Source organism: Mustela nivalis (genome assembly GCF_964662115.1).
Source record: "Mustela nivalis genome assembly, chromosome: 5".
Lineage (NCBI taxonomy): Eukaryota > Metazoa > Chordata > Mammalia > Carnivora > Mustelidae > Mustela > Mustela nivalis.
This window is the reverse complement of record NC_139024.1, coordinates 18388198-18412888: the sequence shown is the minus strand read 5'-3', so window position 1 is coordinate 18412888 and position 24691 is coordinate 18388198. Positions and strand designations below refer to the sequence as shown.

Sequence of the window (24691 nt, the reverse complement as noted above, 5' to 3'; positions counted from 1 at the left end):
AAAATGCAAGGACTACACTAGCCAAAAGCATTGTGCCTATTTTCTTGGCAAAAACTCTTAGCAATGCTTTAACTCAATTTCAATCTCTTCTTCATTAATTTCAAAAACCACGTGCATCGCTTTTATAATTTATCTACCTACCATCACTGCATTGTTCAAATTTTTAGTTTTTTTTCTCACTCACTCACTCACTCACTCAGGAATCTAATCTCAGACTCTTTAAGATTAAAAAAATAATAATAACTGTCTGACAATAAATAGCTGTCCTGGGCAAAATTTTAATAGTAAAATATAGGTCACTGAACCTGTCCACCAAGTCTGCATGTCATTATTTCCTGTTTCTATACCTAAATCTATTCTCTTGAATTGTTTTTCCTGTAGCTCTGCATACCTAACTAAATCCTACTGCTCTGCCTCCTGGAGGTCACACCATCAGCTTAGAGAATCCAGCACCTTAGTTACAAGTAAGAGATCTGGTGTCAGCCGACTCAGGTTCAAATGCCCACTTGACCTCTTATTACCTGTGGGATATTGGGCAAGTAAATGAACCACTTGGGGAAACAGAAGCACTTACCTCATCAAGTTGTTATGAGGTTTTAACTAACATGTAAATCACTCAGCATCATGCTTGGACCCAGCAAGTGCTCAGTATCTATTAGCTATTGTAACTCCATAATCTTTTTCTAAGAATGACTAAAACATCCTTTTTATTAGCTCCTATCAAGGAGAAACAAGATTTAGGCATTTCCTATTATCTTGACAGTCTTTTTGTTTTGCTTTCTTATACTTGCTTTCAAAACAAACAAACAAAAAAACCCTAAATCAGTGACCATCCACAGTACGTATTTCAAATACGCATCTAACTTTGTTTATGTACATTCTATTAAATGTGATACATGTGTATTTGTATGTCTCTAAAGATGTTATATATTCTAAGCTCTTAGAGAAAGTGAGAACTCAATCTGTTTAATTTCCTTAAACTTAACACATTTCTTTTGGATTATTCAATTTGCACACACCATTATGCAACACGTGTGAGTTACATCAACTCCCTTCCTTTGACTTCAATGATGTTAACTGCTAAGAGTGAATAGATAAATAATGCCTAAGAAAATGATCTTTACCTTCAAGTTTTTTTGTAAATTTGACTTATAGAGTATAGCTTCTGGTTACCAGCTCTTGCTATTATTTTCAAAGTTTACCCATGGTTTGGACCATGTTGATGTTTTATGAAGGCCACTGCAAAAGCCTTAGTTAAAAAACAATGTCATTTGTTCATTTTTTATTCTACTTTTTCTCTTTTCTCAGTACCCTGAATATAAAAATCATGTGGGAAAGCTAAATGTTATTCTTTGAGAGAGTATACACCCTTTTATACTTAAAAGCTGTATTGGAATTCATTACATATTTTTATCTTTCTTTTGGTTGAATAGTATACTATTGTATGAATAGAGCATAATTTATTTGATCAGCGCTTAATGATGGAAATTCAGGTTTTCCCAGCCTTTGTTACTACATACACATTGCAATAAACACACTTCATTCAGTTCCTTTGCACACGTGTATGTCAGTAAGCACCTGATTCTAATTTTTTGTTAATGGCTCCACCATTATCCCAATCAGGATGAGAATCTTATCTCTTTGACTCTTCATAATAATAGCTGGCACATCAGATTCAATCAGTTCTTTACTACATCCAATCTTTTATTAGAGAGGAAGAAGTGGTGGTCGTGATAATAATAGTAATAATAAAGATAACAACTTGTTCTTGACTACAGAAAAGACTTTCCTAGAAAATCTTACAAAAATTGCTAGGTGATGGAAAGGTACCTTGTAGGCGACTTCATTTTTCTTGGGACTTTATATGCATTATCTTTAATTCACAGTTAGGTTTTATTATACCCATTTTTCAGATGGGAAAACTGAGGCTCTGGTCAAATTAGGAATGTGACCACAGTTACAGACTGCTAAGCATAGGCTCTGTACCTGGTTTCTCTTAATTCCTAAACCTATACACTGCCCTCAAATCTATGTCTCTGTAATGCACGATATCAGTCTTTATATGCTGATCCATTACATCTCTAAATCCCTCCGAGTCTACCCAGCGTCCACCGCTAACTCACTAGTTCAGGCAGACTTCCGAACTAGCCTCCCACCGGGTCTTCTCCCCTTGCCTTACTTCCCTCAAGTTTATCCTGCCCACCGCTTGCCAATAAACTCATTCCAATACTAATTCGATGATGTCATAAGATCACTCTCTCAGTCCAGTACTTAGGCTTGCTCAGCATCTGGACGTATTTCCTTCCTCCCTCCCTGATACTCGCCCTGCTGTGGTAGCCACTCAGGTACCACATCTTTGCTGTGGTACTCATCTAAGTAGGTATATGTGACATGAGGAAGGACGAAAGGGAGGCACTGATCTGGTAGGGCTCCCAGTCCCTTACCCTCATGTTCAACAGAATAGTTTTACTTTCATCTGCCTGATGTGTAGGAGAAAAGGGTCACATAATATTTGAAAAATAAAAAAAAATCCTACAACATTCCAATAGTGAAAAGCAAAAGAGAAAACCATTAATATTGTGGAAATACCAGCTCTGTTAGAACAGGAAGATTTTTCTCTTGGGCACTGCAGTATTCTCAGTGCCTAGAATAGTGCCTAGAAAGTAGTCAATAAGCATTTGTTGAAGGAATGAATAGACGTATGAATTTAATTAACTTTGGCTCCATGGATGTACTAACAGAAACTTCAGGCAAGTTACCCAACTGCCAGCAGCCTCTTTTTTTCCTTCCTATCAATCTTCCACTCCCAACCAGGAGCACTGTGAAGACTGAAAATGTAAAAGGCCCAGCACAAGGACTATAACAGCCTGACCTCTGTGTTTCCTGCTCTCTGTAGGTCAAGATCTATTTGCTGTTTCATAAATACACCTGGAATTTCCTGTTTTCTTTTCCTTTGAAGTTTTTCAAAAAAGTCACTAAAGGTTTTCCCAGTCTTTCTCAATTAACCTAGCATCTGACTACTTATTTGATTGTCTGGCATTTAGACATTTTCCATGGTGATGGGAGCTGGAGAAAAACAAGACTAGCCTGGTACTTGCTGGTCACTTAATAATTTAATAAATTTGTGACTTAACAGAACAGTGTTTCAGATTAATTTTTAAAATCAGACTTACAACAAATGAGAAAGGCACTCTTTTCTTGTAGTCACTACTGACTTTACTTTTCTCCATGCCATTTAGATAATGTAATAGAACTTTTTTCATTTATACAGTGCTTAATAGTACATAGACTATTCCCTGATATCATGTGCAATGCTTGTTAGTAACAGAATTGTTAGCTATTCCAAAATTTCTAATAGAATTGCTAGCCATTTCAAGATTTCTATCACCAAAGCCTGAGGAAAAAAGCTCTCTATACTTGCAAATGTATTTCCTGTGGTACCAAAAAAAAATAAACATCATTTTAAAGTAGCAACATAATGTGTCTTTGGGAATGTGTATATATTTTCAATTCGATTTCTCCTAACCCTCAAAGTGAATAAATCTATGGTAGTCAACTAATTTCAAAGCAACTTAACCTTAATTTTAAGACCACACTAAAAGTATTATCTGCACAACCTTCCCTAATCAAGTTTGAAAAAGACAGATGGGCCCACTTTTCCATTGCACTGTGTTTATAGTTACAATCTACATTTGCTCATATAACACATTAAAAAAATCAGCCGCAGAACTGACATCAGAGAAAACGATTCCAAATTCTAAATATATATTCTAAATTCAAAAGGCAACAGTGAAGCATATAAATTCCCTATTGATAATGACTCAAATCCATTTTAGCAAAAGTAATAACGTGAAGGAACCTATTTGTGAAAGGACAGGAATCCTGGAGGTCATTTCTGTAGAAGCTGTTGAGATAGCCCTTGAGGAAATTCTTTGTAGACATTTCTGTTCTTGCCTTCTACACTTCTCAATCTCTCTGAAGGTTTTTGTTTCGTTTTGTTTTGCTTCTACTTACCCACTAAAAAGACTAGATATCCCATAGTTTTGAGAAACAGCAAGCACTGATAGCTAATGCCATAGACAGTATAAAGCTTGCCACATATTTGCTTCTCCTCCCTGGGACAGAGTGGTATTTCTTTGTCTCATTCATGTCAGAGTTGGCCATAGGTATCGATCTGGCCAATAACATGAATACAAGGGACTTGTGTCTCTTCTAGGGAGAAACACAACTTTTAGAGTCAGCACGTCCTCCACAGTGATCTCTTTTCCCTGAATTAAATGATCAGCAATGGTCCTCATAGATGGTGCTCTGACAGCCCAGGTTCCAGAGTGCATCCAACCCCTTTGGAGCAGAGCCCTCCAGCCTGTAATGGAAATGTGGTGGGAGGGAAAAATGAATGTTCAACGTGTGAAATTGGTCCGATTTGTTACCTCAGCACAACCTAGTCTACTCCTGACTAACACATGTAGTTAAGAAGTCATACACCAGAATGAAGGGGAGTGCTTTTACCTAGAAGGTACAAGGGGGGGAAAAAACCATAAAGCAGTACTGCTGTTGGGATTAGAGAAAAAGAACATATTAATGATACATAATGATACATATTTAATGATAAATAATGATGCACACATAATGATACATATAAAGGGGTTAAGGACATCTATTTGGATGACTCTTAAGTGTGTAAAGGGGGTACAGGTAAAATCATTCAATTGTTATTAAGTACCAATAGAACAGGAATACTTAAATTTTATCTTCAGAAATCAAAGCAGTTTTCATATAGACAGGAGTTCAATTCCTATTTCTACCTCTTCCAAGCTGCTCAACTCTGAGCAATTCAACTTAAGGTGATATTTCTGTTCTATAAAAGTGGAATATGGGAGACCCTTTTGGGTTATTGTGAAGGTAACAGAGAATGCACTTTAAGAGTCTAATATAGGGTGTGGCATATGATGACGGCTCAAGCAATACAAATCTTACTGCTTCTGTATATTAAGTCGACACAATGAATAGAAAGCTAAAGTATACAAAATTATCGAGAGTCCAAAGCTATAGACGAGCTTAGAGTAAATTAAGGAGAACTGGTTTCAGGCTTTGGACCTTAATTTGGGACAGAAGATATTTTCGAATGTTCTCAGAAGAATAAGACAATATTAATACTAGGGCTAATGAGATCTAGAAGGCTGTTTTGAAGGGATGCTGAGTCAGGAAGGGAGATTCACAAAGACATACAGAGAAGACGCCATCAGGAGCACTGGGGGGCACTGTCTTCTTCCTGTACTTGCTTAGGTCCTGAGAGTGGGAGATCTGAAGAACGGAAGAACAAGGAGTTGATAGGAGGTAAAGCCCACCTAATAGAAGAGTTACTGTGCATTGCTATAGTCATTCCTGCACATAAAATGTGCCCTCTTGAATTGTCTACCCATTCTGGTTCCCTTTAGACAACAGCTACCAGGTATCATAGACACCCAATAAAATTCCTTGGTGAGAAAAATCAAAAAGCTTCTAAGATTCTGGATCAGGGGAAGACACTTATACCTGTGTTCCCTTGAATGTCTTTTCTGAAAATCTTCATTTCTAACTTGGCCCTGGAGGGGCAAGTGGTTCCTAACATGGGTAGGTTTCTGGTTTCAGCTCATCACTTTTATTCATCATTTACACATGGCTTTTGACATTTAATCACGGCACAATAGAACAAAATCCTTGGACCTAAAACATTTTGATGCAACATTAGCTTGATGGCTTTGACTCCCAGTTTTAAAAAATGAACATCCCCCCCCCCAATTATTTAATCATGTAGGCTCAGTATTCTCCTGAGTTTCTTACAGATATTTGCCCACCAAAATAAATTCTCTTAGGAAAAAAATGAGGGCATTTCATGGAAAACTATCTCTTTGTGCAATTTAGGCATCATTTGTCAGTTATTGGCTTATTTTTGTGTCCTTTGCCTTCTCCAGCCAAAGCCTATGCCAATTGTTGAGACAAGTGGATGCACAGAGTCTTATCAGTAGTCTCTCGGTCTGGTGACATTCCGAAAGAAGACTTTTGGTCAACGTATTCAAGTGCATTCAAATGGATCAGGAATAGATTTGCACACCTGAGCAAACCCCCATTATATCCTCTGTTCACTTACACCAGTCTATGGGATCACCACTCTTACGCTTTCTAGTGATTCCAATTGCAGATAAAGTGTCTCATCTAACATAAGGGACATTAGAGCACAGGATAACTTTAGTCATATGACTAGTCAATGAAGTATTGTGAAACTAGAAAATGATTGTTATATATTCAGGAAATGTCTACACTGGGTTCCAGGCCAATAATGTGGAGAAAAAAAAATTTAAACAAAGATTTAAAACAAAAACCTTTGGTTGCCCTGCAGTAGGGAATGAACCTTGAATGCATCAGCCCAATCTTCCACTTTCTGAATGAATGGTTTACCAAATTTAAATCATAGATGATTTATGAACCCACTGCAGTACAAATTGCTTGGAGCAGAAAGGATTCTACAAGTCAACTTGATGGGGTTAGTTATCTTCGTACAATAGATCAAGGGTTAAAATAAGAACCTGTTTAAACCACGACATAACCCCGGCATTATAACAAAGTCTGTTTCAATTTAAAAATGTGTACCCTAGATCAATTTTGAGAGACATTAGGGGACCTGGCTCAACAATATGGTGGGACAGAAACATGATGAAAGTGTTATTTCTTTGGCAAGGTGGGTTAGTTCTAGAGTATGGTTTCGGTACGAGTTAGCAGAGAAGGAAGAGTTCGGATATGGCTGTGGTGCATGTGAAACATACACAGAGGGCTGGAGAGAAAGGTCTCAAGGAGTTTTGCTGCATCCCAAGATTCAAATTGCTTATTTATTGTTTAAGCTGTCAAAGTAGTATTTCTTTGACTGAATGTTAGGCATGTCTCAAGACAAAAAGAAAAAAAAAAAACAATAAAAACAAAATGAAAAGTAAAGAAAAAAAGCCTACTCACCTTTAAGCATGTATGTAAGGCCCCTATAAGCTTACTCAAATGATTTTCCATTTAGAGGTTCTAGACTGAGTTTAAGGTTGACTTCCCAAGGGTAGTACTTTCTTACTCCTTTCCTTTTTGTTCCTCTGCTCTTCTTCTTTAGTATCTCCTATAACTACAATTTCATTCAATAAATATTTGTTGAGCACTCACTATGTGCCAGGCAATATTCTGGCATACTTAGGGCAGACTAATGAACAAGAATTCTTGTTCTCAGTGGAGTTTACATTCTAGTTGGTAGGAGGGAAGAAATGACAATGAATTAGTCTTTACTTAATTGTAATGTAATTTGTAATGTAATTTGCTTTCTCATCTGACTCCATGAAGCCTGAAGACTATGTTTTGTTCATCTCTATGGCACACATTAGGCCCTCAATAAGTATCTGCCTAATGACTGAATATGGGTTTCTGAGTAATGACAATTTTTAAAGTCAAAAATGTCCTTAAGAGAGAATATTTGAGCGTTTATTCCTCAATACTAATTTATGAACTAGCACAGTAATTAGAGCAGATGCGTAGTAGAGTTTCCAATTTTATAGATCTAATTTTGGAAAGTTTTGTAGTTGAAACATTGAGTTGTCAAACATACGCAATTTCAACGATCACAATACTTCTTTTCAGTCAATGTCCTTGAATCCAATAAACTGTTTTCAGCGAATAATCCTCTATTCTTGGTTTCTGAAGCACAAAATAAAAATAAACCTCTATTCTTAATAGGACTTAAATGCCAATATATTACAAGATTCAGTAGGGCTTTAAATTTAGAATGTTAGTGAAGTTTTGCAGTTTAATAATCAAAATAACTCTTAATGGGTCTGAACTAAATGCTCACTTACATAGTTATATTTAGTATCCACACAAATGCTGCTTCTTAGAATTTACTTTTTGCAAAAGCCTCTTGAAACAGAGATAGGCTCCTGAGTTTTTCTTTTTGTTGTTGTTTTTTTTTTTCTTTTAAATACTTTTGTTAGTTAGAATAAGTAGTGTTAGCGAACAAAGATGGTCCAGTGCCCAATCTGGGGATGTGAACACAGTCTGTGATCACAGTGTACTTGTGCATATTGGTAAGGATCAAACTAGTGGATTGGCCCCATTCTTTGTGCAATTCCCTTTGTTTACCTCACTGCAGACTGTCTTGTTCTTGCTGCAGCGCCCCCCACCCAAGGACTTCTTTAGTTCATGTTCACTAGAGGGTGAGTGGGAGAGAGGAGGAAAAGCCAGAAAGATTAAGTTTGGGAAGTCTGCTACCAGTTTGTGGATGGAAGTTTTTTTTGAGGATCAATTTAGGATCCCTTGATTCATATTCATTTTGCCTCTTATTGCCATGGATACATAAGTTTTTAGGAATATAGCATTTATAGTGGCAAGTTACAAGATGGCAGTAAATTATACTGGGTCTATTTTTACAACGTAAAAAATAAATCCCATCCAGATAACTTAGAGCAGCATTGTAGAAACATACTGGGCCACTTCATAAAAACACCTTCCAGACATGCAACATCACAATTTTTTTTTAATTTTTTTTTTTTTAAAGATTTTGTTTATTTATTTGACAGAGAGAAATCACAAGTAGATGGAGAGGCAGGCAGAGAGAGAGAGAGGGAAGCAGGCTCCCTGCTGAGCAGAGAGCCAGATGCGGGACTCGATCCCAGGACCCTGAGATCATGACCTGAGCCGAAGGCAGCGGCTTAACCCACTGAGCCACCCAGGCGCCCAACATCACAATTTTTACTTCAGACTTGGGACCTCCAGTAACTTTCAGAATTGGGTTCCACAAGTGGGAGAAAATATGTTACGTTCTGGCACTGGTTTCTGCTGATAACAACACAATAAGCTCATCTGTTTACATCCCGAGTGATAGTTTAAATAATGAAAACAGCACAAGTCATTAAAGCCAAGGAGCACTAGTTCTGGTGCTCTCCAGGGTCCTCCTCAACAGGAGCAGAAGCCAGCCCTCCACTCTGGACTGGTGAGGTTGGGCAGGTGGTACTGTTCTAGAGACTGACCACCTACTGCAATGTTTGGAGCCTCACCCTTCTAAGGTCTTAGTAAGAATTCCAGGTGAGAACAAGACAGGGCAGTGGCAGTGAAATAACAGGGAAAGTAGAAGATAAAACACAAGCCTATATGATCAGAAGGATGGATGGAAAGTGCGATCAACTTTAAAATCCAGAACGTAAATAAAATCCAAAATTTGATCGCCTACACTTTTCAAATACTCTACAAGCTAGAGCTGTGTATCGGGTTAAGAAGAAAAGAAAGAACCACACCCGTGTCTTAGTGTCATCAGAAATTACTAATTTTCATGGATTAATTCTACTTCTATCTCTGACATCCAAACGCCTTCGCCCCACTCCCAGACATACACACCCACCCAGACACAAAAACAATGACTCGCTGTTCCAGACTGGAAGCCAGTGGTTGAGAACTAGACTGCTTCTTACTCCTTGTACAACCTGCCTGGTTTCTGGTTGTTGTTGTTTTTAAGCCACTTTTGCAGTTGCTGTTTTTCTTTCTCTTTGTAACCACAGACACTCCCACGCAGCACAAGCTTGATTCCAGCCAAACTGTGTGTGTGTGTATTTTTAAATAAAGAAAACAGGTCTTCTAGTTCTGTGTTAGCAAAGTCACCTCTTCTATTGCCGTGCTAATGCTAAACATGTAATAATACTTTATTGTCAGGAGAAGGAATCTGCTTTGCTAATTAAATGCAGCTGTCAGTAATTACTACTTGTCAGTGTGATCTATTTTAGGGAGCTCTACTTTAAATGATAAAAGATGGGCCTGATATTGAGAGGGTAAGAGAGGCAAGGTGACTGCTGACTTCCCCAGATCAGAAACTCACTCTTTTCTACGATGAATGAGTTAACTTTATGGTCAAGATACCTTCAGTGGGTCATTCTGTATTTCTTTAGCACGTGAGTAATAAAGTTTGCAATTAAATATTTCTTTTCCTATCTGAAATCTAAATGTCACTCTTCTGTAATACCAACAAGTACTATGACTTTCAGAGTTAAAAATACATCATGATGGTCATCTGTAAGAAACACATCAATAGCGAAGTCACTATACTCTCTACCATCAAGCAGAGCTCAGTTTAAATGTACCTTCTAATTCTCACAAATGTATTAGAGAAGTACCACTCTGCAAGGTGAATGGGGATAGTAACTATTTCTTCGATATTTTTTTTTCAATGATATTCAACAAGGTTTTCTCTGGGAAAATGTTTGACTTCAGCTTACGTCTTCAAAATTTACAAATGAAAAAATTCATGGCTTTTGCTTGTAATACTAATTTATCTGAACTGACTTTGAAATGAGCCTAGAGCTCTTTAATGCTCTGTATCTATCTGTCTATAAGCAGTGTCAGGACAAAGGTAAGGGCAGCCCAACTCCCTGCGTGGGACAGGTACAGGAGCTGCCACAGATGCTGGCCATTGTGTCCTGGGTCCAAAGGGAGCAGATCTTCTACCCTCACCTCCCCTTTCTTCCCCTGACACTGAAAATGGATGTGGGGGCAGCGGGAAGGGGAAGCTGGAGTCTGAAGGAGAGAAGGGATGGCGTGGTGGAAAGATCAATGGGGAAACACACAGCAGGGCGAACGAGGGGGCTTGGCGCACAAGTGGCTTTACCCCACACAGGCTCAAAGACTTATCACAGCCCTCACGGCATCCTGACTGCCTCATCCTTCTTCTCCCACCATCTGTTTTATATCCAACACTCCAATAGTCCTTGTGTTACTGGGTAATTAATTATCTTGTTATAGGTCCCAACAAATTTGGCAGCTACTCTTCTGCATACAGCACATTATTTAAATACAATTAATAATTTGGTTGTTCATCCCAGACAGGGGAAAAAAAGAAAAAAAGCTTTCCCAATGGAAAATAATGAGCAAAAGTAAAACTAGTAGAATGTATTTTTTGAAATACAGGAGGCAAAAGACACTAACTTGTTATTTTCTTTCCTGGGTTTCCTTCCTCCTTTGGGTAGGGGATGCAGAGTCCAGTGGGAATAGTATAAATTCTCCCTTTTCCATGGCATACATTCTTACCTCCTTTATTGAGAATACACAGGCTACTCCAGATATTTCTAAGAAACCAAAATGTTAAAAATGCCAAGTGATCAACATCTCAGTCGAAGAAAGAACACACTAAATAGATACTCAACTCCTTAAGAAATAGGGTTCATTCAAAGGGAAAAACCAGTAAGATAAGCAAGGACTGTGGTAAGACCTCTAAAACCTTTTGGCTTTCATGGGTTCCTATGACAATTGCACTGCATCCTTAAACAGCCTGTCATATGCCAAACTAAGCCTTTGAGTCAGCTGACACATTCCTGGAATATAGTAGTTGCTCAAGAAACAGCGGTCAAACGCACAAGTGATGATTTAGCACCATTGTCACGGTATTGTTACTTGCTTCCCCCTCCAGCTGGCTGAAGCCAGCGGCGGATATGTGGTGGTGGCAAGTGTTTAGACAGCAGGGCCGGAGGTATGCTCCCTACCCGCGGGCTGGTGATGACAGAATGGAGAGAACATGGGCCCTGTGTCCTCATGTAAGCATCCACAGGTTCCCCCGGGCAACACACGCACAAAGAGCTCATTTCCTTCTCTGCCTACACTCCCTCCTATATCAGGCTCCCTTTTGCCAACTCAAGGAGCTAAGACCCACTGGACTGTCTGCTCAAAGAAGAAAAAAGTCCTCTTCGAGAGTAAAGATTCGAGGAATTACCAGCATAAACACTGTAACGTGCTGTCAGAATGCGTGCCCTAGCCCTGTGCTGGGTAAACCATGACGGCACAGGCCCCAGCTCCCAGGGCCAGTCTCCCTAGATGGTAAGGTCACTGGACACAGGACAGCAGCACCAGGGCAACCACAGGTAGGCATCTTATAATAGCCTTCTCTCTCAGCATAATTATTAGTGTATTTGTTTAGCTCTCGAAAGTATCCCAGCTTGGATGGTAAATTCTGTGGTCATCTTCTTAAAACAATTATACGTCTTTATTCGGTTTTTCTGACATTTTCTCTTCAAACATATTTTGGAACATGTATTTAGGGAACCACCTGCAGACCAAAAATGGCGGATTGTTATTGTACTGGAATGAGGACCTAGAGAACCTCACGCTTGCAAAAAAGTAAAATCATATCCTTTATCAAGGCAACAGAATTATCTGGTAATCCAGTTATATGTGTGTGTGTGTGTGTGTGTGTACATGTATGTATGTATATATACTGTTGTGTGTGCATACATATATGCATATATATGTACACACATGAGTTAATATGAACATTATCATGGTATACATAATTAATACCACATACATGTATGTACACATAATACATACTCTTAGCTAAGGTAACTTTTAAAACAGAATATAGTTAAATTCTTACAACAGTATAAAAATTTCAAAGTAAATCTATAACTGAAAGCAAACATGGTTCTACTTTTACACTGCACCTGGTTTTCTCTCAGCTTTAAGGCATACAGTGGGAATGTAATGTCTCTACAACCAGGGAATGTCAGTTAATCCTTTTATGTACTTCAGGGGAAGCAAATAAAATATTTAATATTGTTTTTGTTTTTAATTTTAGAAATAATACCATATTAAAAGAAGTCAGCTAAAGAAGCTTAAATACCATATTATATGCATCAATATTTTTAGAGAATAGTGTATTATATTTTATGTTATGCTTCTGAAGGTAATGTTATATTTGTATTTTTGAAGGGAATTTCTAATTTTATTTGTACATTTGGTTACTCACCAGGGGAATAGCTACACACATCTAAAAATGTTTCCTATTAAATATGTTGAGGGGCACCTGGGTGGCTCAGTCAGTTAAGTGTCCAACTTTTGATTTCAACTCAGGTCATGATCTTGGGGTTGTGAGATCGTGTCCCATGTTGGGTTCATGCTGGGCACGCTTGAGATTCTCTCTTTCTCCCCTTCCTCTGTGCCCCCTCCAAAAAATGTGTGTCTGTGTGTGTGTGTTACCATTACAAGATGATCCCAAGGTACACATATATACAGACATATATATACATACATATATATACAGACATATATATATATATATACATATATATATATATATATGTATATATATATACTGGTCAAAAAGCCATTTCTATTTTTTTAGAACTAGGTAAGAAGCTGATGTGTTTATCATATGTTATCAGCTAATTTTTTGGCTTTATGGAGTTTTCCATTTGGTCACAGTGAAAGAATTTAATTTCATGTTCATTTCAAATCTTAGAAGAGAAATTTTTATCTCACATTATGTAGATACACATAATTGGTTAAACATAAAGTATCTTGCTTTATAGGGAAAAATCATTAATAAATAATATGATTATTAGATATATTTAAAAGAATTTTTAAAAAAAGAGAAAAACTCAAAAATGAGCTCACGGACTATTATGGAACTTTATGAAGACTTCTTAGTCTTATAGGTAGAAAATAAAAATTAAAACCGCCTGGTTCTCTATAGACCATTATTAGAAAAATGGAGCGGCCTAAATCTACTTCTCAAAAGTAGAGTCTTGCTAGATGGATGTCTACTTAGGGGCACTGAGAAAACTGGAGAAGAGGGGAAATGGGACGGAAGTGGGGAGTAAGTTTTCCTTGATCTCAGGTAGAAGGGACCTTCTTCCTCATGCCATGTCCTCACTGTATCTTCTCTCCATCATCTAGCACACCAAACACCACCTGTCTGCTTACCAGGTGGATTTGCTCGTAGACTTGCCAATTCCTTGAGAGTAGGGACTGAGTTACTGACCTCTTCAGCATCCAACCCACTGCCTGTTACAGTCATTGCCCAGTAAGTGTGTACTAAAATAAATCAAGTAAGACAGTGAGTAAGAGAAAGGTGGAAAAAAGCAAGACAGAGGGAAGGAGATGATGATGACTTCTCCAATAAAAAAATGAGTGCTTCCTATATTCCAGACACTATGCTAGGCACCGGAGACACAGACACTGACTACGGTGGAGCGAGTGAGCACACGTGTGCGTGGGAGCCACTGAAGAGGATGATCTGTACAGAGACTCACACTGGAAAGCCAGCCCACCCTGGTTTGTGTGGGGGTGGGTGAAAGAGTAAGGAAACCGTAAGAAGCGGGGAGGAAGAGAAGTTAGATAAGCAGAGAGCACTCTGGGCAGATGGGTGGTATGTGCAAGAGGACGGTGTGGGAACGAGCATGCTCCATCCATTCCCTAGAGTCTCCAGATTGCAGGGACTTCACGTTGGAGTAAAGGGGAGAGAAGGCCCAGGCTGGGACCCTGGAAGAGTAAGATCTTCGAATGTTGAACTCGTCCAAAATTTACCCTAAAAGCAAAGATGCTGCAGGTTATTAAGCAGGGGGATGACATGATCAGGTTTGCATTTGGGAAAAACTACAGAAAGCCTGACAAGGAGTAGGGACCTGACCAGTGAGGAGGCTGGTTCAGGTGAAAAGTTCTGACTGAATTGAAGCAGGCCCACTGGGGCCATTGGGAAAGGCAGGAGTTCAGGAGGTCAAGTTGGCATGTCTTCGTGACAAACTGGAGGAGAAGAAGGGGCATTACAAGAAGATCCCAAGGTACCTGAATTCCTACTATGATCCTTATAACTATCCTTCTTGGTTTCTCACTTTTTTTGAGTGTCCGGATAAATAATGCCATCAATGAGCAAAATAATAGATACTATTTGACAAGAGGTCACATTAAGAAAGTAATGGTACATATAAATTTCCAAGCCCTGGATCCTATTGTTGGGAATTCCTTATTCAAGGGATGCTAGTATTTATAGAATTCAGCACTTCCAGGGTGCCTGGGGCGCTCAGTCAGTTAAGCATCTGCCTTCAGCTCAGGTCATGATCCCAGGGTCCTGGGATGGAGTCCTATGTCCTGGTCTCTGCTAAGCAGGAAGCCTGCTTCTGCCTACCACTCCACCTGCTTGTGTGCTCTCTCTCTCTCTCAAATAAATAAATAAAATCTTAAAAAAAAATTCAACAATTCCAAAATGAAATGCTGCTATAGTATCCTTCATTGCCCAGTCACCCATCTCAGAGTGGACAGGGTATGAGAATCAGAGAAGTACCTGACTGAACAAAAAACAGAGCTTTGAGTGTTGAACTAGTTTGAACTTTATCCTAAAGTTCAGAAGAAAGTCAGGCAATAATTATAGCTGATATTTATTAGGATTTTCTGGTACAGCTGGATCCTGCTATCGGGACAAGTGGCAATAACGCCCTTCACTTGAAAGAGTCAGATATCAGGGTTAAGTGGGCACGGCACATTTAGTGTAGATGGAGGGAAGAGAAGTAGAGCCATACCTGAATAAAAATAAAATGGAAAGAAGTACTCCTCCTAGCTACCAGTCGATCCGCTGCTCCATCACTGCTTCATGCATTCCCCATCTGTCTTGTTTTCTCTCTCCCACGGCCCCACTGCCTGGACCCCTCAGCTCTGTTTTCTAGGTTCTGAAATGCCCAGAGGAAGAAGCCCTGTGTCTGCCCCATTTCACCATGTGGCAAACACGGTGGAAATAAAGATAACAAGAACACAATCGAGCGTAATCCCTCCACCTCAGAAGCACTTAGTCAGGTGCATAGTGGAATGGTCGGTCTCTGGACCTTTTCTGGCTCTTCTTAAGAGAAAGGAACCATCCACATCTGCGGGAGCCCTGTAGCTCCCCAGTCTCGGGCCTTTCCACTTGTCCACACTGTGTCCTGGGAAGAAAGCCCATGTCCAATGCCCTAGATACTATACTATTTCATTCAGCTCAGAAAAAGTAAGGCAGTTAGGAAGTTCAGCCTATAGGCAGCTGGCTCACCAGACGAAGAAATTCTACTAGCATGGAGTATCAGTTCGCTATCAATGCATACAGAGCACGGATACAACTATTTAGCAGGATCTTGGCAGACCTATTTAAATCTATTTAAAAATAGCTCCAACAGTTTGCTAAAAATTAATATGGTCTCATTCTTTGCTTTAGTGGCTGTTGCATATACATTGGAAAGCAGTGTGATAGGACAAAGCCAAGAAATTAAACTTTATTAAAAATAAATCCCTCTTTTATTGCAGGAAAGACACGGGGAAATCGGGAGGCATAAGTTTCAAGGGCCAGAAATCCAGGGATGGTGCTCTGGGACTAAATGCTACTGAGAAGTCTGTTGGTGTGGGCACATGTGAACTCTAGGCCAGATGCGTTTAGATCACGGCTCCCCTCCTCTAGCTCTAGAACTTCTCTGGGCCTCAATATCCTCATCTGTGAAATGGGAATACTAGTAACATATATCCCATTGAACACCTTGTGGGAATGAAATGTGTTCAGACCTCTACAATGCTTGGTACACAGTAAATATTAATTAAAAGTTATCTGTTATCATTTATTATTTTTCCAAAGAGGAAGAGGCAAATAGGTATATTCATTAGGACAAACTAAACATGAAGGAAAATTAGATCCTAAGCTTGATAGACAGATAACTATCAGAATTAAATAAGTTGCAGAAACAACAATGGGGTGCCTGGGTGGCTCAGTTGGTTAAGCATCCGAGTCCTGGTTTCAGCTCAGATCACGATCTCTGGGTCCAGGGATGGAGCCCTATGTCTGTTGGTCTCCTGCTCAGCAGGGAGTTTTCCTGAAAGTCTCTCTCTCTCTCCCTATGCTTCTGCCCTGTGCCCCACTGCATGCACACACATGTGCTCACTCTCTCTCTCAAATAAACAAATCTTAAAAAAAAAAATTAAGAATAAAACTAAACTCAACCTGTTAAATTATATTACTAAAGTTTAATGATGACAGTTAGAAAACAACTTTTTACTTTAAACCACAAATTCTATATGGTATAAAACTATAAAAAAGAAAGAAAGTACAAAAGAGAAAGAAATTTCTGTTTATCCTAATACTTCAACTCAGACTGGATATAAAGATAAATAAAAATATTGCAATGCTTTTCAATGGCCTTTGTTCTTCCCCACTAACTGTATCTGTAGAAGAGGGTGTATCTTCTAAAGAATTGTGTGAAAATGTATAGCTAGGCCCAGCAAGAAAAAAATAGTGAAGTAGCTGTCCCAAAAGCCATCTTGTACTTTCTGTGCCTGATACAGGCTTTTATTTAGATAAAGTCTGACACAGAGATTTCTTCTCTTTCTACCTTTCCCTCAACAGTAAGAGAATCCATAGAACCTATGTTTTACAATGAAGAACAACCAATTCAAACATACAAAATACACATACGTATAAACATAAATACAGAATAATGTGCCTATTATGCTTAAACATCTGTGATGTTATGGTGATGTTAAAGGTGATGGTCATAACCATAATACCAATTACTATTTCCTAAATCTTTACTGTGCATGGCACTCTATGCTAGTCATTTTACATATATTATCATACAGAAATCGAGAATTGGTATTTCCATAACCATATAAAAGAATATTACTAGAAATAGAAAGGTTAAGTAATCTGCCCAAGATCCCATAGCTAATAAACCATGAAGCAGGGGCTTCTAATTCAGCCAGCTCTGTGGGACTCCGGCACTTATACTACAATAAATGCCTTATGTATGTTGAGGCACATTCAGAAACATTGTGATTTTTTTTCATTGACTTGAGTTCACTACAGTAGAGAGAGCACAGTGACATGGTAATATGTTCATAAATAGTTCTCCAAACTATACGTTAAGTAAAATTGTTAATATTTATGATAGGACAGTTCTGCTACCTCATTAGCAGTGTAAAGATCCTGTTACTTAATGCTCATTATGTCTTATATATTTCTTTTTAAATAAAGGGTACAATTATGACAGTTTTCCTTTTGTCAGCTTCTAAATTTAAATATTTTAATGAGTTATTATTTCACTCTCCTTATGCCATCTTCCTCCTATCTCGGGCCATCCAGTCTCATAAAGATTATTCTTCCACAGGGTTTCATACACAGTAATGTCCTGAGATCATGACAAAAGAAAAAGTCTATTCAATATTAAATCACAGTCTTGCAACTATGCGATGAAAGGCTTTTTTTTTTTTTAACCTCTGGACTAGCAACTTGTAGAATACCCTGTTTCAATTCTCGTGGTAAACATTAATTGGATGTCTACTTGTATATCCCGTGCATCAGAACAGACTAAGTCTCATTTCACACCTTCATAAAACACTCTGATTCCTTTGGCAAGTACCATAAAGTAACCCATAACATTGACCTCTACACAAGAAGTTCACATTATAAGGATATTATGGGAAGCATAAAACATTCAGTACCAGATCCTCTGAGCTATTAAAACTACTTAAATATGGCACCAGTTCTTAAGTTACCTAATTTAAAAGTAGCTGAACCTAAGAAAATTATTGAGTCCATTAAAAACTGCATTAAGTTATAGTCCTGCTCTGTTATTGCTCTGGCCCAGGTTATGTGGGTGCTTCAAGACAATGTCTTCCTCATGAATTCCTTAAGAACTGACTCAAAGTTGATAACTGTTATCAATCTCAGTTGCTAGAATGTGTTTGTTTTACAGCTTGACTTGCTCCCTACTTGGCTCCTTATTTAAGTAAACAAAAAATATCTGTTGAAGAGCAGTGGCACAGCGTAGTGGCCAGCCTGGGCTTGAGTGCTACCTTTGCCATTTAGGAGGTGTGCGCTGGAGGCATTTCCTGAGGCCCACTGCACCTCACTTTCCTCACCTTCTCAACGGGGATGAGAATCAGACCCACTTTACGTACTTAGTTTCCCTCTGTCAAACCGGGGAGAGCAAGGTAGCCACAGAATTAAGTGAGTTAGTACCAGGAGAGTTCTTTGGACAGTGGCTGGCACATGTTAAACATTATGATGAGAGCTTCTTAAATAAATTGTTTGAAAAAGTTGAATACACTCCAATTTTTAACATCGAAGAATTTGAGAATTTGTAAGTACCATTCTCAAGATGATGCTTGATTTCACAAACCATGTATGCCACAAAGGAGATTCTCTTCCTATTACCTGAAGTCATTTGACAAAGCACATAAATATATAGAAACATAAATCAACATATAAAGATAAACTCCATATATATACATGAGTATATATGCATATATGTATCCAAAAGCACATGTGTACACACATAAAACTTCCCCGCCGCCCATGCACAATCTAGGTAAAATGGGCAAACCAACTTTTCAACCCTTTCTTAAACTGACATACTTTTCTTTCCATAAAACTTTTCAAGAAAATGGAAAATAATCCATTGTACCAAATGTTAATTAAGACATGATAATGGAACTTGCATAGGAGATCTGCAGAGGTTCATTTATCCTGCCTATACCTTATGTGAATCTCCAGGTATAATCTTTTGCTTCTACTTTTGTTAAGTGTTAGCTGCTCTGACTTAGATCAGTGATTTTTAATTGCAGTTATAAATAACTTGCTTTAATTGTCCTTCTGCTGTAAAGGTTAGGATAACATTGTGACTCTCAGAAACAAATACTGATTTTAGAGTGAGCAAAATTTATCAACAACTAAAGTAGATTCTGGCAGGGGAAAAGTTACACCTGTGCTGGTTTCAAAGAATTCATATTAAATTTGCAGAAAAAGCAAAATGTAAGGTTTTTCTAAATAGTAGCAGTTTAGGTCCTAAGTTTAGTTATTTCACTTTGGAAGTCCCCCTCCCTACCAAAAAAAGGACAAACCCTGAATGAAGATAAATCTGGGGTTTGAATAATTAGTCTCTTAACTTCTTCTCTTCTTTCAAACCATTTATCTTTCCTGAAAACAAACTTAATTCCATTACCAGACAATAACTCCTCACCTGATTGCACTAACTGCAAAACATGAAAATATCTGAATAAAGTACTACAAAGAAATCTAAAAAAAGCCATGCATATAAAGACCAATAAAATATACAAGAATTCACATAATTTCAGTGGCACAAACCTACTGGTACTGCTCACACTCTATTCCCAGAGCTGTTAGCATCATTTTTAGCAAGCATTCCCTCCTCTGCCAGCTCCCTTTACTAGGAAGTTATCTTGAGAGTTATTTCATTCATGAATGAACGTCCCTAAAATAAAAGACCATCCTGCCAGACATGTCAAGAGAGCCAAAGAAAATTCTCCTCAGCTAAAATTTCCATAAATGTTTTCCTTTTTCTAAACAATCTTAAATAACCTTCTTTTTTTTTAAATTAACCTGTTCTTGGACAGATGATTGCATTTTTAAGAGCTGTTACTGTTTCTGAGACTATAAAAACAAAGAAAGGAGAAAAGGAGCAAAATATTTGCCATGTTCTATGAATTTGAGTTCACTTTTTCAATGCAACAGGAACATTTGCATTTACTCATAAATGAATACTAATGACATATGCAGATCTGGCAGGGCTCCACAGAAATCATACACAGAAAGCTAGAGCAGTGCATGGATAGTTATGTTTCTCCAAAGTGTTCAGACAAAGAGCAAGAAGATTAAAGTCAGCATCAATTTTCTGAAGTTGAGTCATATCTAAATGATGTGGTGGGTTAAGAATAATGGTGGAATTTAGGGTGAAAGCAAAGTTGGCTTGAGAACATTGTGCATGATTTTTGAGTCAACAACTCTTTGTTGACCACCTACTTTGGGCAAGATACTGCTTCCCTAAGTAAGCCACTGCTTTGCAGTTCTTTTTACACAGTGTAGGAGTAAGCATCCTGCCTCTACCGAAAATCCTTCCTTGTTATTTAAAATAACATCCAGCTTAGCTTTGCACATGTGTGTGTGCTCCTAAGCTCAATAAATACTTTTTGAATGAGTGAAAATTCAGCAAGTAACAAGGTTATTCATTCAAAAACATCTGTGTATGCCTGCAAAATGGTAAGGACAATGATGAAAGCATAATCAAAACACTGTAAGGAGCACTTCCTCACAAAAGATGTCAAAAAGGCAGCAACTCCCAATATTAAAATCTAAGCATGAGGTCTGGCTTAGGCTAAAAATCATGATCCTAGTACTTCTGTGAAACTCCATTAAATGCTATGCTCCTAATTTCCCATGTAACCTGATTTAGGCATCTATTTGAAAATATTCCACATTATTAATAATGTTTCCATGCATTTTACTAATTGAAAAAAGAATTATTTTTAAAATTGTCCAGAGTAATTTGGAAGGGGTGAGAGCAGTTTTCAATGTCACCGTGCAGACTCTGCCCTAGAGGTAGTTAAATTTAAACAACAGCTTCCTTCCATCATTATGTTTATTGTGTGCAGTATCTCCCTGCTTCTCCATCAGTACACTGGTGGTCGACTTCACACTCCAAAAGTGAAAAATCCCACTCTGGTGCTCACTCACCCACTTTAAGCAGGGACCATTTGCAAACAAACAAAGGGAGGAAGGTAAGTAGTATTCTTTTCCTTTCTCCTTTGAAGAGCTTCATTTGGAAAAACCACTAAGGTCATTAAAAAAAAAAAAAAAAAAAACCTGCTACAACCTAATTGACATCAATAAAAACATTTTTAAAAATAGTTTGATACCCAAATTTGTAATCTCTTTTCTAATCTTCACTTCAACTTTTTCTTTGGAATAGAAACTGAATAAATTTGAAATAAACTGTAATGGGTACATTTGTCCAAAGCCCTGAAATATGTCACAACTACTAGGCAAAGCTTTCAGGTGCACCGCCCTTGAGCACTTCTGGCAAATCTGTTTAGAAAGGAGCACCTTTACGGAAAGAACGACCACCCACCCCTGCTCACCCCTCAACCTGACCCTGTATGCTATTTATCAGACTAAGTTTACATAAATCAGAGAAGGGTTACAGTGCAATTAAATGTATCCACGAAGTAATATGAGATAAAGCACTTTGCAAATATTAAACCGCCCCTTAAGGGACCAATGTTTTCCAAGAAGAAGGTGGTATTAGGAGGGAGGGAGGGAAAGTAGGAGAGGTGGGGAGGGCAGAGAGAGACAGAGAGACCGACCCACCGGGTGAGCACTGGGGTAACCACGGATCAGAGCAGTTCTCTTGGGTGGGCGCCCTTAAAACACTCAAGGAGGAGAGCCGGAGAACCGAGCCCACCAGGGGGAAGTGACTCCGGAGTTGAGGGTTGCTCGATGCGTACCTGGAACCGCCAGGTAGAGGCGTCCACTAGAGTCTGGGCGCTCCTTCCCCGCTTCCCTAAACCCAGGCGAAAGCCTAAGTCCAAAGAGCAGGAGTCCCTGTTCTCAGGAGTCAGAAGCCACGGAGACCTCGCGCACCTCTTAGTAACCTTAATAACCTGAGCGTCCCCTCGACTGCACACAGCTCGCGCGCGCGCGTGTGTTTTGGGGGGTGGGTGTTTGGAAAGGGTTGCGGGGGGACCGGGGTGGCGAGGGGTGGGAGTCGGCTGCGGAAAAGAACGCACCCGAGCCGCAAGTTAACTGAGCCGCGGCCCGCCCTCCGCTCGGGCCTCGCAGCCCCCCGGCCCCCCAAAGCCGTCTCGCGCGCTCCAAGGGACAGCCCCACCGCCACCCCGGGAAGTGGCTGGGCGCGAGCCCCCAAACTCTGCGGAGCGCAGTTAACGCGTGTTTCCTTCCTTTCTCCCTCGAAGAGAGCCCAGAGCGCAGCGCCCGGCGCCGGCTGAGAGACTGTCACACACGACTCTCCAAATTTACCCCGGGAATCACCCCGCCGCTTCCCGTCTCGCGCTAGTTTAACCCCGAGCCCTAGGGAACGTCTCAAAACTCTACCCCAGGCGGCGCCTAGGGGAACCGCGCCCCCAGAAGTGCTTTCGGCTGGCACCCCTGGGAGGTCTCCCTTGGGCGATTCCCCTCCTTGGCCGTTCCCTCCCCAAATCTACACGCTTCCAGCCCGCTGCGCCCGAGCCCCTCCCCGGCGCGAGGCGGGCAGCGCACCCAGCTCACCTCCGTCCGGGGCGCGGCGGCGGCGGGCGCGGGCGCCGGGGCGCGCCGGGCCGGGGGTCGGCTCCCTCAGTCCCGGCGTCAGTGGGTCCGGTAGTTTCGGAAGCCCGGGCTCCGGCTCCGCGGTGAGCCAGTCGGCGTGAAAGGGAGCGAGCGACCGCGCTGTGCGTGCGCGCGTGAGAGTAAGAGGCGGGCGGGCCCCACACGCAGGCGGCGGCGGCGAGGTCCCAGGCGGGGAGCCGGAAGGGGGAGGAAGCGGGCGAGAAGTAGTGGAGTTTAGGGCGCGTTGCCTGCACTTCCCCGGGAAGCTGGAACCAGGTGCGGCAGGGCGCGCTCCCGCGGCGCAGGCACGGCACGGGCAGCCGCCGGAGCCCGAGTCCACGCAGTGCCCGGGCCCGCAGCGGCTCTGCGGGAGGCGGTGCGCATCCTCCTCGCCCCACGCGGGCGCCGGCGCGGCCCCGGACTCCGAGCGCCGAGGGGAGAGCCTCCGGTGTCCTCTGTGACAGCTCCTGGGGTAGCCTGCTTCCTCCGGATCTGCCCAAAAGAGCAACAGTCAGTGCAGCTGGGATCTTCCCTTCCTGGATCTCGGAGCCGCCGGTGCCAAGCGGTGCGGGAGCCCCGCTCCCCGCGGCTGGCGCTGTCACGGCCGCCGCCCGGCCCCCGGCGCGCCCGAGCCGGCAGCTGCCTCCCGGAGACGTGCCCAGCTGTGTGCGCGTGTGTGTGTCTAAGCAAATCTCTTCCCCTCCATCACTCGGGCGCGCGGGAGGAACCCCGTCCCCGGCGACCAGCTGCAGAGTGGCTGCCAGTCCACACCCTCCCGGCTCTCTCCCCACCCACCCCGCCCCTACTCCTCGCCCTCCGCCTCCTCCCCCCGCTCCTCCTACAGCAGGCGCTCCCGAGCTCCCAAAGGCGGTGAGAAACCGCAGCGAAAGGGGCGGAGAAGGGTGGGGAAGGAAGCGCAGGTGTCTTCCACCGAGAGCGCGGCGCACACACCGGAGCGGCTCGCTGCGGGCGGCGGGGAGGGCTTAGGCGGAGAAGGGGGAGGAGAGGCTTTCCACCGCGGCCCAGGTCCTGCGGCTGAGCCGCCGCCCGTCCCACCCAGGCGTCCGAGCCGCGGGCCAGTAGGGCGGTGGGGAGGAGGACGCGCGGGGCTCCCCCGCCGACTGAGGTCGAAGCTTGGGGAAGCCGCGAAAGTGACCAAGGTGACAGAACCTGGCAACTTAGAAGTCGGAAGGACCCAATGCCTGAGGAGCTGAGACCGGTCTCCCTGGGAGTAAGGGGCCTAGACGCGGAGCTTGGGACACCCAGGTGTCCGGGGAGCTCGCGTGTGGCTCCAGGTTGCCGGGCAAGAAAGCTGGAAGCTGTGACGGGTCGGGCGGCGGCAGCGGCCGATCTCAGACTGCTGTGTGCATCGGGAGTCACAGGGGGCGATCACCGCCTAGCTGGGAAGCAGACAGCACCGCTCAGCCTTTTCTCGAGTCCAAATCCCAAACCCTAGAGGCATACTCGCCTTCCCAACTCAGCCTGCGACCCTCCTACCCCTGGCACCCAGCAACACAGCGACTAGGGAACTCTAGGTGCTATTTACTGTGCTCCTTACCAGATCGAAAGGATCCCACCTGATCTGAAACTAGTGTGTTGCTGCTTTTCTTTCAACTCTAGTCCGCTCCCGTAGTGCTTATGGCCACCCAACCAAAAGTCCCCGGAAGACAATACCTTTCTTATTGATAAAGTTTCTTCTCTCTGAAGTTTCCTTTCAAAAATAAATACCACCACCCCACCCCACCCCACTTTCTTTGGCCACTGAGGCTTTAGGTCTCTTGCTAACTGCATAGTACAAATGAA

At 41.5% G+C, this 24691-nt stretch overlaps 1 protein-coding gene across 3 annotated transcripts in view; it reads right to left on the bottom strand.

Moving 5' to 3' along the window:
* HS3ST5 (heparan sulfate-glucosamine 3-sulfotransferase 5) overlaps nucleotides 1-24199 on the bottom strand; it is a 271581-nt gene extending 247382 nt beyond the window's left edge. The window contains exons 1-2 of one of the 3 annotated variants that reach the window (XM_082730921.1): nucleotides 23840-23980; nucleotides 22850-23380 (exon numbers count right to left, since the gene is read on the bottom strand). The gene's annotated coding sequence lies outside the window, so the exon portion shown is untranslated. Of the gene's footprint in view, nucleotides 1-22849; nucleotides 23635-23839; nucleotides 23981-24058 lie in introns of those variants that run through there. The other 2 variants (XM_082730922.1, XM_082730924.1) reach the window with 2 other exon arrangements.
* Nucleotides 24200-24691: the final 492 nt, after the last annotated feature.